The sequence below is a fragment of the Aethalodelphis obliquidens genome, unplaced genomic scaffold (assembly GCF_003676395.1).
Source record: "Aethalodelphis obliquidens isolate GAN/ISIS:26980383/991018 unplaced genomic scaffold, ASM367639v1 scaffold33, whole genome shotgun sequence".
In the NCBI taxonomy this organism is placed as follows: domain Eukaryota; kingdom Metazoa; phylum Chordata; class Mammalia; order Artiodactyla; family Delphinidae; genus Aethalodelphis; species Aethalodelphis obliquidens.
In genome coordinates, this window is record NW_020837977.1 from 18,967,001 (window position 1) to 18,979,657 (window position 12,657).

Genomic DNA, 12,657 nt, shown 5'->3' on the forward strand with positions numbered 1-12,657 from the left:
AGTCCTGGGTAGCTCTTTATCCTCTTTGGACCCTGGGTTTCCAGTCTGCAGATGGAATGATAACCCTTAACTCATAACGCCTGCAAACCCTTTAGCCCACTGTTGGGCACACAAGAGCATACACAGATGGGGGCTCTGATCATACAGCCTCAGACTCTATTTTAAAAAATCAGTTTATTTTTCTTCTAAAAAATGTAATCATGGCTATTCTGTTTAATTGGAATGGAGCTAGCTGTCTATTGAAAACTGAGCATAAATTAGTTGTGTGGCTTGTGTTTCAGGTTGGAGAGAATTCAGCTGAAAATTTTTCTGCCCACTCGTGGATTTTTATGCCAAAACAGAAAGCAACAATCTCTAATTTTTGCAGCAAAATATTTCAAACAAATAAGTGCTAGTTTCTTTTATTTCATCAATATATTTGTGTATGTGTTCAAAATTATCTAGTTTCCTAATAACAGAAACAACAAATTTTATTTTTTTTTAATTTTTATTATTTTTTTCTTTTTTCAAAGAAGATGTTGGGGGTAGGAGTTTATTAATTAATTAATTTATTTTTGCCGTGTTGGGTCCCTGTTTCTGTGCGAGGGCTTTCTCTAATTGTGGCAAGCTGAGGCCACTCTTCATCGTGGTGCGTGGGCCTCTCACTATCGCGGCCTCTCTCCTTGCGGAGCACAGGCTCCAGACGCGCAGGCTCAGTAGTTGTGGCTCACGGGCCTAGTTGCTCCGCGGCATGTGGGATCTTACCAGACCAGGGCTCGAACCCATGTCCCCTGCATTGGCAGGCAGACCCTCAACCACTGCGCCACCAGGGAAGCCCTATTTTTTAAAATGTTTATCTTATACTGGAGTATAGATGAATTACAATGTTGTGTTAGTTTCAGGTGTACGGCCAAGTGATTCAGTTATACATATACACATATTCATTCTTTTCCAGATTCTTTTCCCATATAGGTTATTACAGAGTACTGAGTAGAGTTCCCTGTGCTATACAGTAGGTCCTTGTAGAAACAACAAGTTTTCGATTAAACAAAGAAAAGACCATTTATGGCAGGATACTAGGGTAACTCATGGGTTCCAGCTTTGACCTTGAGACAGACGGGCATCCAGGGGCCCTGGACCTTAACAGTAAGAATTTATGGTTAAAAACATTCTACTCCAATGAAGACATAGAAAAAAAGAATTTATGGAACTGCCCTCGAGAAGACTGCCACTGGTGAGATTTAGCGTTTTAAAATGCTCAATTTCCATGTTTTTCCATTCAAATGTTAAAGTTTTTGATAAGGAGGACCTGACTAGCCCAGATCAGATCCTGTGCTGACATCAAAGAGTGAGCTTTTTTTTTTTAATCTTTTTTTCTTTATTTTTTTAACATCTTTATTGGAGCATAATTGCTTTACAATGGTGTGTTAGTTTCTGCTTTATAGCAAAGTGACTCAGCTATACGTATACATATATCCCCATATCCACTCCCTCTTGCGTCTCCCTCCCACCCTCCCTATCCCACCCCTCTAGGTGGTCACAAAGCACCGAGCTGATCTCCCTGTGCTACGTGGCTGCTTCCCACTAGCTATTTTACATTTGGTGTGTAAATATGTCCATACCACTCTCTCACTTCATCCCAGCTTACCCTTCCCCCTCCCCGTATCCTCAAGTCTGTTCTCTAGTAGGTCTGTGTCTTTATTCCCGTCTTGCCCCTAGGTTCTTCCTGACATTTTTTTTTTTTCCTTAGATTCCATATATATGTGTTAGCATACGGTATTTGTCCTTCTCTTTCTGACTTACTGAGTGAGCTTCTTTATGGGGAAAAACAGTCTGCTACTCACTGGCTGTGTTGCCTCCTAGTGGTTCCATATTTTCAACAGCCTGTCAAAGCTTCTCACTTCTGTGAAACATTGAACATCTCTTTAATCCGTTTGCTTGACTAAAAGCCAAGAAGAGAAGCTACAATAGGGCTGAGGAGGAAGGAGCTGAGTTCTGTTTATTCTGCTAATTCCGCTGCCCCACTGATTTATCACCAGTGCGCAGAAGGGCCTTCAGTGATTCATGGAAAGTACTTGCTTTGCTGTAAAGAATTAAACTCTACCTCCATCACTGTTTGGGCTTCTGTCATTTTATTAAAATAGCAGCCTCCAAAATTAGACTTTGAGTTCATCAGCTCCAAAGCACTTGTGGAATGACTTTAACTATGAAAATATCCATAAATTAAAGATGTTCTGAACCGGGTTCTAATGGAAACTATTTCATGTGTATGAGGGTGAAACACAGACAATAACTATCTATTTTTGAATGTGGGTTGTGTGCAAAAGATTAGACTGAGCTGTTTCTCACGTTTATTTCATTCTTATAAATTATGAGGTAGGGAGCATCAGTGTTCAGCCTTAATTTAGAGGCAGAGGACTGACGCTTCAAGGTTTTTAATAACCCCCTCAGGTGTGTGTGGAGAACATGTAGCAGAGGGAAGACTTGGTCCCGGGTTCTCTGACTCTAAGTCTGATATTCTTTGGATGTTACCACATGACTCGTAGCGTCTGAGTGCTTCCCATTGTATCACACGAGCCCACTGGGTGTGTCGCCGTCCATGGAAGGGAGCTTGGGTCCTGGTGTCTGCAGGGCAGACCTGACAGGAAGAGGGGCTCAAGAATCAGCTTGGACAGAGAGGATGGGTTACATCAAAAGCCAAAGTCATGGACTTCCCTGGTGGCGCAGTGGCTAAGAATCCGCCTGCAAATGTAGGGGACACAGCTTCGAGCCCTGGTCCGGGAAGATCCCACCTGCCGCGACACAACTAAGCCCGTGCTCCACAACTACTGAGCCCACTCACTTAGAGCCCGTGCTTTGCGACAAGAGAAGCCACCGCAGTGAGAAGCCTGCGCACTGCAGCAAAGAGTAGCCCCAGCGCGCCGCAACTAGAGAAAGCCTGCGCTCAGCAACGAAGACCCAGTGCAGCCATAAATAAATAAATAATTTTTTTTTTAAAAAGACAAAGTCATCACCAGAAAAGGCAGAAGCGTGCACCCTTAAATGTGAGCCTAGGATACAGCAGAGACAGAAGCTTGGTGTCCAGGAAGTGCAGAGAGCAGAGATTTATGGGGCCTTTAGTTTAGACATTTAAGAGACAGTCTGTGAACAGGACTAGAGCAGATGTATTGGGTGCACAGGAGAGCACTGAGTGGGATCTCTTGCTCAGAGGAGCTCCGTGGAGCTGGTGTTTCCTTTCTTCCTATGTCCTGTAACTTGCCAAACTATACAGAACCAGGGTTTCTCTGGGGCTTTTTGGTGGGAATCCATATTGTGTCTGGAAGCTTCTACGAAATGAGATCCCAGATATATGTCTCCAGCCACAGTTGTTTTGTTGAATCAGGTACGGAACAGTATTGCCTGTGGTGCTTGGGAGCTAGGATCTCTTATTCCAAGGATTTTGGTTGTGTTTCCTAATAATGGGGTGGGTCCTTGGACCAGGGACCCACGTGGTTCCAGGTATGTTGACTACAGCAAGAGGCGGTGAAATGGGTTTGATGCGGATGGAATGCGCAGTTCTGAGCTGTTGGCTGACGGGTGTACAATTTCAGATACGTAGGCTGTCCCCAAAAACTGATGCTCCGGATGGTCAAAAGCTGCTTTCCATGGACTGAACCCAGACACTTCTGGCTTAAGCCCATGTAACATGCAGACCCATTCATAGACCAGGTAATTCTTACCAGCTTCTCTCTGATGGTTAAGTTCTGCACCTGGCCCCTACCATTCCAGAATCCCATTGTTCCCACTAGATCAGGTACATTAACTCCACTGTAGTGTCTGCCACCAGTCTCTGCCTGCAGAGCTGGAAAGCTCTTCCTGTTGCCTGGGTGAATGGCGTTTCTTCACAGCCCTCATAAGGGGTGGCTAGCAGATTGCCCCCAGTGGAATCAGATAAAATTCCCATTTCTCAGAACCTTCAGGGTCCTCTTCAGCGTTCTCCTGATGTCCTGGCATCTGACCTCGTTAACAGCCGTCCATGGCTAAGTTCAAGCTTCAGTTAGCCAGCGGAACAGACTTTCATACCATTCACAGGGGCTCAGACCAGCCCAGTGAATCGCACATCCCAGATGAGATTGACTCACGTCAGTGAATTCAGAGAGGCTGAGTCTCCCATTCCAGCCTCCTTGGTCTTGCGTCTGTAGAATCCACGTCCACCGATGCTCACAGGCTCTGTCAGCAAGTTCAGCTAGGTCTTTGGACCCTTTAGTGTACAGACGATCTCCCTGTAGAGCAGGTGTTATTCCTCCCCCTCTGGGATATCTGGGGATCTAACGCATCAGGGCCTAGAGGCAATGGGAGGTCGTGGGTGTGTGTCCTGAGACGAACGGGCATCAGCTTGGAAGCCAACTTTTATGACTGTATCACTGAAGGACTTGTATGCCGAGGAGGACGGATTTTCTCAGAATGGGGTGAAGAGAGAGAATGGGATTTCAGTGAACTTAGAAGCTCAGTTTTTAACTTGCTCCATGTCTGACTTAATGTTCCCATTCTGTGATTCAGAGTCCCACTTCACTTATTTTAGTGCAACACACCTGAAGGGGTTGAGCATTTCCCTGGTGCCGTAACTCCGCTCATCCTGTCATCAGCCTCTGGCTCAGTTTTGTGTCAGTTCTATCTACTCTGTGACTAGGGGTTGGGGGACCCACTCAAAGCTGTGTGGAGGGTTTTCTGGTTCTCTCAATATTCTTAACGTGTTCTCATATTCGTATTCATGTTCGCATTTGAATTCACGCTTTATTTTTCACTTCCCCTTTCCCCTGGTACGCTTGCTCTCTAGGGCCATCAGGAGAAGTAGCATGGTCCCACCACCTTTACCACCACTATTGTGTCCACTGTGCCACGGACACCTGCTGTCCTAGTAACTTGCCCTCCATCCTCACACCGTGTTATGCTACCTATAATGCCAGTTTGAGTGATCCTGACATGTGGAAGCTTGGCTAGGCAGTGGGCCCGAGTTACTCAATCCAATATTAATCTAAGTTTTGCTGTGAAGTTGTTTTCTAACTACGTTAAGGATCTTGAGATGCGGAGATTATCCTGGGTTATGTGTAATTGCAAAAGTCCTTAAGCAGGGAGGCAAGAGGGTCAGAGTAAGTAGTAGGAGATGCGACCTTGGAGTGACCCAAAGAAGGGGCCGTGAGCTGAGGAACGCAGGGGCCGCTAGAAGCTAAAAAGACTTATATCTGCCTTTCACAGGTAGAGCCTGAATTCCCACCTTCTGGGCCACTTGTCTCTAACCAGCCAGCTGATTGGTCAATTCGATTTTTTTTTTTAAAGACCCAAACACCTATGTGTCTTGTAGCCATTGCACTGCATTTTTAACTCCTCACTAATTCATCATCATTGTGTAAAAGGCACTGAAGTGCTAAATGCAAAGTAAATACCGGAAAGAAAATAACAGATGCAGAGAGTTTAAAGAATACAGTCTCATGTTAACTCGTAGCAGAAATATGTCCTAAGAATGTGAAGTCTTTCTCTTAATACGAGGAAAGGAAGCAAAACAAAATGCAAACAGCAAAAAAAATTGTAAATAAAGACTGGAAGTCTTATGACTGCCCGCTGACGGGTGAGAGGTCCCGTGGTGGTCAGTCCAGAACCGACGCAGCATTTGGACGTGCACGTTTGTTCTTTCAGCCGTCTGGAAAAGGAAACCCTTTCTGCAAAAATAAAGGTTCTTAGGAGTAAAACTGCACGCTAAGCGGTGCAGGGCTACTCACGCTGCAGCTGCGAGCTGGTCTGCAGCATTTGCTGCCCGCGAGGAGGACAGAGGTGAGAGGAAGGTGTAGGAAATTTACAGCGATTGGAATCTGAAAACAACCTTCTTTGGATGCTTTGTGCACTTTGTATATGTTAAAAAACAAGACAGCAAGCCCCAAATGAAGTTATTATACTGAGCCCCATGTCACCAAACTGAGACCTAATTTCATTACCGTCTCTGCTCTCCCAGAAATGGAATCTTTTTTCTTTTTTTTTTTTAATTGAAGTATAGTGGAGGTACCAATATCATATAAGTTACAGGTGTACAATATAGTGATTCACAATTTTTAGAGGTTATACTCCATTTACAGTTATTTAAAATATTGGCTATATTCCCTGTGCTGTGCAATAGGTCCTTGTAGCTTATTTTATACCTGATAGTTTATACCTCTTACTCCCCCATCCCTCTAGTGCCCCTCTCCCTTCCCTCCTCTCCCCACTGGTCACCCCTAGCTTGTTCTCTGTCTGTGAGTCTGCTTCTTTTTTGTTATGTTTACTAGTCTCTTGTGTGTTTTCGATTCCACATATACATGAGATCATACAGCATTTGTCTTTCTCTGACTTACGTCACTTAGCACAGTGCCCGCCAAGTCCACTCATGTTGCTGCAAATGGCAAAGTTTCATTCTTTTTTAAAAAAAAAAATCAGATATAGAATCTGAAAGCAGTCAATCAGGAATGGCCGTCCAGCACCAGCGAGGTCATGTGCCTGGTAGACCCCGGGCGTGCCCTGAAGGGAGTGACCTTGACCCAACTAGCCTGCTGTTTGCTGGCGTAACCTCCTTGCTCCCTGCCTGTAAAGTCTCACTGTGTGCAGCCCCTCGGAGCGCCTTTCCGTCCGCTGGATGGGATGCCGCCCCATCCATGGATCCTTGAATAAAGCCAATAAGATCTCAAAATGTACTCGGCTGAGTTTTAGTTTTTAACCTATGTTTTCTCCACTTTATTCCTCTGAAACTTCATTGTCTTTTACCAAAGTATTCTTAGTCCGCAACATATCTGAGGACAAATAAAGCAAACCCCCTCGAAACCTTGTCTGCCCCCAGTGCTACTTTCATGCAGTGCTCAGCTTTTTCCACCAGGTGTCGCCTTAGCGCCAGAGTTGCTCCTAAAGGCGGGGGCATCCTGGGCGGGAGAGGCCGAGGGGGGCTGCCCCGCTGCGGTTAAAGGGTAGAAGCGGAGGCCAGCCCTAAACAGCACAGTAGATCGCCCCCTGGTGTAATTCTTTATCCTCAGCAGGCAAACAGGCATGATTCCAGCGACGAGGAACATTTCGGAGTGTCCCCGGGTCACTGCTTTCATGCCGGGGCAGTCACAGCAGACGGATGGCGCAGGGCTGCCTGTGACGTCGGGGGCTGGCGGGCGGCTGGCCTCCAGACAGAGGTCTGAGCATACGCCGTGGGCCTGCTTCTCAGACCCGAGTGCCTCCGAATCACCCGCAGGGCTTGTGGGCGCCGTGGAGGCTCTGACTCGGCAGGTCCGACACACTCTGGGGACCACTTCCCCAGAAGTGCCCCTGTCCTGTGACAAAGCGCTCTGGCCTTGGAGTTAGACCCCGGCTCACAGCCAAGCCCTGCCTCTCAGATGACCGAGTGACCTGGGGCAGGTGACCTGGGGCCATTGCAAGCCTCTGTCTCCTTTACATTTACACGGAGTTGCTGAACCACGTGGGACAGCCCGTGTGGCAGTGGTCTCCAGGGAGAATCTGGGTTTTTGTGGAGACTGAAGCTTATACAATTTTGAGAACGAATACTAAAGTATACACAGAAGTGACTGCCGACTTCATAAATGCATCCCACTAATGCCCCAATACACGTATACCAATCTCGACTTCCAGTTAGCTGTATCCCCAAACTGTGGTCGTAACAAATTACAGTTAAAATATCCCATTTCACACATTGTATGAAAACATGACCATGTGAGCCCAGGGCTAGGACCCTTCTCAGGGCTTCCTTAGGAGGGGGCCCAGGTACAGGAAGGGTCGTGAGGCTTAAACTCCCTGAGCTTTATGGTTCAGCGGCCTGTGCCTGGAACGTTCTGAAGCCAATGGTTACTCATGATTATTCGCTGGGCTCCTAATTTCAGCATGTGGCATTCATCTTCGATAAGTTTAAATGAGCTGAAAAAAGTGCAAGGAATCATTAACCTTTGTTACTACTTGGAGGCGATGTTAGTAGTATACTAAATATATATGTGTATAATTTTTTTTTTTAATGAAGGAGTCACTTCTATTTGAAGTCAGAATCGAATTGCAAAACGCAGGGACTTTGGTCTAGACCGAGTGTTTTTTAAAAACTGTATTCAGCTTCCAAAGACTTATGACAAACCAGGAGCATTAAGTCAAGCAACAGATGACGAAGAAATGTGAAGCCTGTAATTTACTGAGTTATTTATTTCAGCACAGAACTCCATTTTGCTTAACCCAGTGGATCTTTTCCAAGTGTCAAGACAAAGACCAGATGACTAAACACCTTCTGTCAACATTGGAAACCAACCACAATCTCGGTGAGTCACCAAAATTCAGGGGGGAGAGGAGGGCTAGGGTGATGCCACGAAGGTCTCCCACCCTGTCACTCTACCAACACTGCTGTGTGTGCCCCCAGCTTCTGTTCTCCAGAGCTCTGAGAAGGTTGATCCTGACAGTTTTTGCCAGGTTTCTCGGTGTTACTTGGAAGGGATGGCCTCTGGGTGTCCCTCCTCTGCCACTTTTGCTGACATCACTCTAAAGATACATTAAATTATACTTTTAGTGTCCATTTTCTGACCTACAGTCAGTCCTAGCAGGCACTGAACAAGCCAGCATAGCGCCCAGCTTTACATTTTACACGGGGACTCCACTGACAAAAATCTGACTGAGGCTATACCCAGATGTATCCCACTGCCGATTCAGCCAGGGCACTAACGTGCATCTCCTTACAAGACTTCCGTCCTTTATTCCTAGGCAAATCAACATTTATTACTGATTTACAGAAACTGGCATTTCTCCATTAGCTGTTTGATTTATTTAATCCTCATGTGATCCCGTGCAATGGATATGAACTCACTGACAAAAATACACAGAGAAAGAGGAACTGTGTGGAAAGGCAGGTGGGAACAGGCAGTTTCAGCCTTTCTGGAGCCATGCGGCGGAGTCTTTCTCGCCTTTGAAGCTTTGGGAGAGAAGATGGTAGTTGTGTTCAATCCTGTGGCATGTTCCTCGTTCAAGGCACGCTCAGGGCCACCAGCGTTGCTATGGGAAAGGTGAATCCCTGGCATGCGAGGCTTGTGAAAAGCAAGACAGCTTCGCAGAGAATTTTCCATGTTAATCTGAGTAGCCTTTTTTATCGTCACACTGTAACGCAAGGATAGAATGGAGGCGTTCGGAGCAAGAAGCCAGGACGTTTGGGGTCGAGACTGTTACTAACAAGCTCAGCAGGTCACGCCCCTCGCAGGGGTGGGAGACGGAGATTTCCTGCTGGTCCATCACCTCTTCGAGGACACAGGCACCACTTCTTTTGTTCTCCTGCCAAGTAACTACATCAGTGTTTCATACTAATAGCTGCTCAATCCGTTTTCTAACAATCATAATACAAAATGACATTATATATGTTATACAATAATATAACAACAGTAATACATGGTTAATAGCTGCTCAGTACATTTTCTAACAATAATAATATAAAATGATATATGTTATACAGTAACAACAATAGTACATGATTAATAGTTGCTCAGTACATTTTCTAACAATAATAATATAAAATGTTACTATATATGTTATATAATAATATAACAATAATAATAAACGATAGCTGCTCGATACATTTTCTAAATGCATGAATATGCCTGAATGTCCTCATTTATAAAGAATAGAGTTTAGATTTAATGATCTTGGAGGTCTTTTCTGGTTCTGATATCCTAACACAAATCATTTAAAGCCAGTTACTCTAATTCATTTCTTACATAGTCAATAAACATTACAAATTCTTCTTCTTTTATTTAAGAAACAATATTAAACGTATGGAGAGGGCATGGCACTGGCTCCTGAGTCGGGCCTGACCGTGAGCCCTGACTCCACCTTTACTGCTGGAAGGCTTTGGCCAAAGGTTGGGATCATACCGATGTTAAGAGTATCACTGTGCTGAGTAAACAGCAGCAGTAATAATAATAAAAACAACAGTTAGTGGGTTTTGAGCCCGTGCTATAGGCCAGGAAACAGCCACACAGTGTAAGTTACAGATGTACACAGTCGGTCCTCCGTATCCACAGGTCCCGCACCCGTGGATTCAACCAACTGCAGCATCAATAATAGGAAAAAAATTGCAGAAAGTTCCCAAAAGCAAAGCATAACTTAGCCACACTGACAACCACTTCCATGGCCCTTACGTTGTATTAGGTATTCTAAATGATTTAGAGACGACTTAGAGCCTGGGAGGATGTGCACAGAGCACACGTAAACACTAGGCCATGTTACATAAGGGACTGGAGCATCCAGGATTTTGGGGTTTGCTGCGGGGTCGTCCCTGGAACCAGTTCTCCGAGGATACTGCGGGACGACTGTAGTGCACGTCATGTATGTTGTAGATGACGCATCTGTGTCACGTGCCGCACTCTCACCCCGTGAGCATGGGTCGCCGAGGCGTTGGTAGTCTAGGCAGCCAGGCCTGCGCAGGTGGGGTGGGGCACAGGTTGAAATGAGGCTCTGTAAGCAGTGGGTGTCCACGGTGAGGGGTCTCTCCTGGCAGCACAGCAGGGCTGCCCCAGCCAGCAGGCGGCCAGCCGGCCCCTGAGGACCCCTGGTAGGGGAGACAAACAGCTACACCTGAGCACCTACCCGAATGATGTAAGGAAGGAACGATCCAGCGCAGTTGGGGCATCTGGGCTGGTGAAGCGGCCTGGAGGAGCCCTCCCAGGACGTGGCCTCCAGAGGCGCCTGGGAGGCCCTGACAGGTGGACAGGAAGGGCACGGAGGGGGCAGGGCGGCGGCAGCGCAGGAGCAGAAATGCTGAGGGCACCGGGGGGCAGGGCTGCGGGAAGTGAAGCGGGAGCGCGTGGCCGGGCCTGACTGAGCCGCGCAGGGCACGAGGACGATCTGGGTGCTCGCCTGCGGGTGCGGCCCGAACAGCATCTCGTGTGCGTTCCGGATGCTCCTGCCTTTGGCTGGGCCGGACCCGCCGCAGCTTTTGGCTGGGGATCCGAGCGGAAAACAAACGTCTGTGTGTGCAGAGGCGGCCAGGACGCGCGGGCAGCCCCGGGTGGGAGCCCGAGCATCTGGTCCTCTCGCGCGCTCCCCCGGCCGCCCCGGCCCGGCGGTTCGAATCCCAGCATCATTCGGTCGCATTTGCCACCTGCCGAACAATCTGAAAGTCAGGAGCTGCTGTCTCCTCAGCCTGCCCCTTCACTCCGCGCAGGCCACTTGGCTTCGTAGAGTCATTTTCAAAAACGTGGATAATGTCCTATGACTGCACGTTCCATCTGCTCCGCGCTCTCGGAGGCCTGGCGCCTTCGCAGGGCCTGGGAGCAAGGCGCACGCCAGGACAGGCTGGGGGTGCAGCTGCGCGTTCTCTCCTGCCGCCCTGGATCACCTTCCCATCCATCCTTCCGCGCAGGACTGAAGGCCACCTCTCCTTCTGGTGAGGCCAAGCCTTTGGCTAATTCTCACATAAAGAGAAAGAAATAATATGGACCGTCTTCCCATTACTATCAGTGTGGGCCAGCACGACGGTCCTAATAGACACCCAGGAACGTGTTACAACACACACGCACACTACAGTTCAAAATAAACCTTCCATAGGTACAGCTCGCTAAAACTCTGTGTGTGAAAGCTTATTTCTGTACATGTTATTTTTTAAAAATAAATGCCAAGCTAAAATTCATGATAAAAATCGTTCTCGCTTAAGAGATGGAGAATCAGTTCATTCACAACGCGAAGCATCAAGGTCGTGTGAGTGAAAATAACTTGGGGGTGCAGGTAAGCTTTGGGGTTCTGTAGGAGCATCGACAGGTGTACATTTGATCACTAGAGTTTAAGAACCATCAGCAAAGAGAATTGGAGTGTTTTTGAAATAGAAATATTTAACTGAAGTTTTAAGAAACTCACAGCTTTATAAGCTGCTGTGAAAAATATTATTCTTTTGAAGGTATTTGTCATGTTTAATTGCCTGCAGATTTGCATATTTTTTTGCCTTCAACAGTAATACAACTTTTATTAAAATTATCCTAGATTACCATCCTTGCTTCTTTGATTTAGTAAGTTCTTTTCTTGAATGTTTTAATATTTTCATCGGATGTCTGTGGGGTGTGTGTTGTGTTTGCCAATTGAAGTAGAAAAATTTAACACAGCTACCAAAGGTCTCAGTCGGCAACTAGCAAGAGCTGTCTTTTATTTTATAGTTGCAGCAAGAACGCCTCCTAGTGGACTTCCTCCGAATTATTTACTGCATTTTCAGAAAAAGACACAAAGAAAAGAAACAGCATGAAATCAATAAATCATAACAGCTGATATCTTTCACCAGTGGTGCAGAAAAATTTCTTTCTGTCTTTATGGAATACATTGAACGAACTTACAAAGTACGTAAAACAAGTATGGTTAATCAAAAAAAAAAAGAACCTAGATTCAATTTCTGGTTATTATCTACCTTATACCGTGCTATTTATTTGGGAAACATAATTCTAATTACAGAATTCTAATACAACATAATTGTGATTACAGGATTATTCAGATGCGTAGACGAATATGTTTGCATTTACTAGGCGTACTCTGGACGTTTGTGAAATTGCTTGAAGAGGTGTTTTTAACAGCTATACAACAAGCTACATGTTAAATGCCTGATTTTTAAAGAAGAGTAAATCTTTTTCTTTTTACTCGTCACTCTGGTGACGGCTGATTTTTACCCAGTCAAAA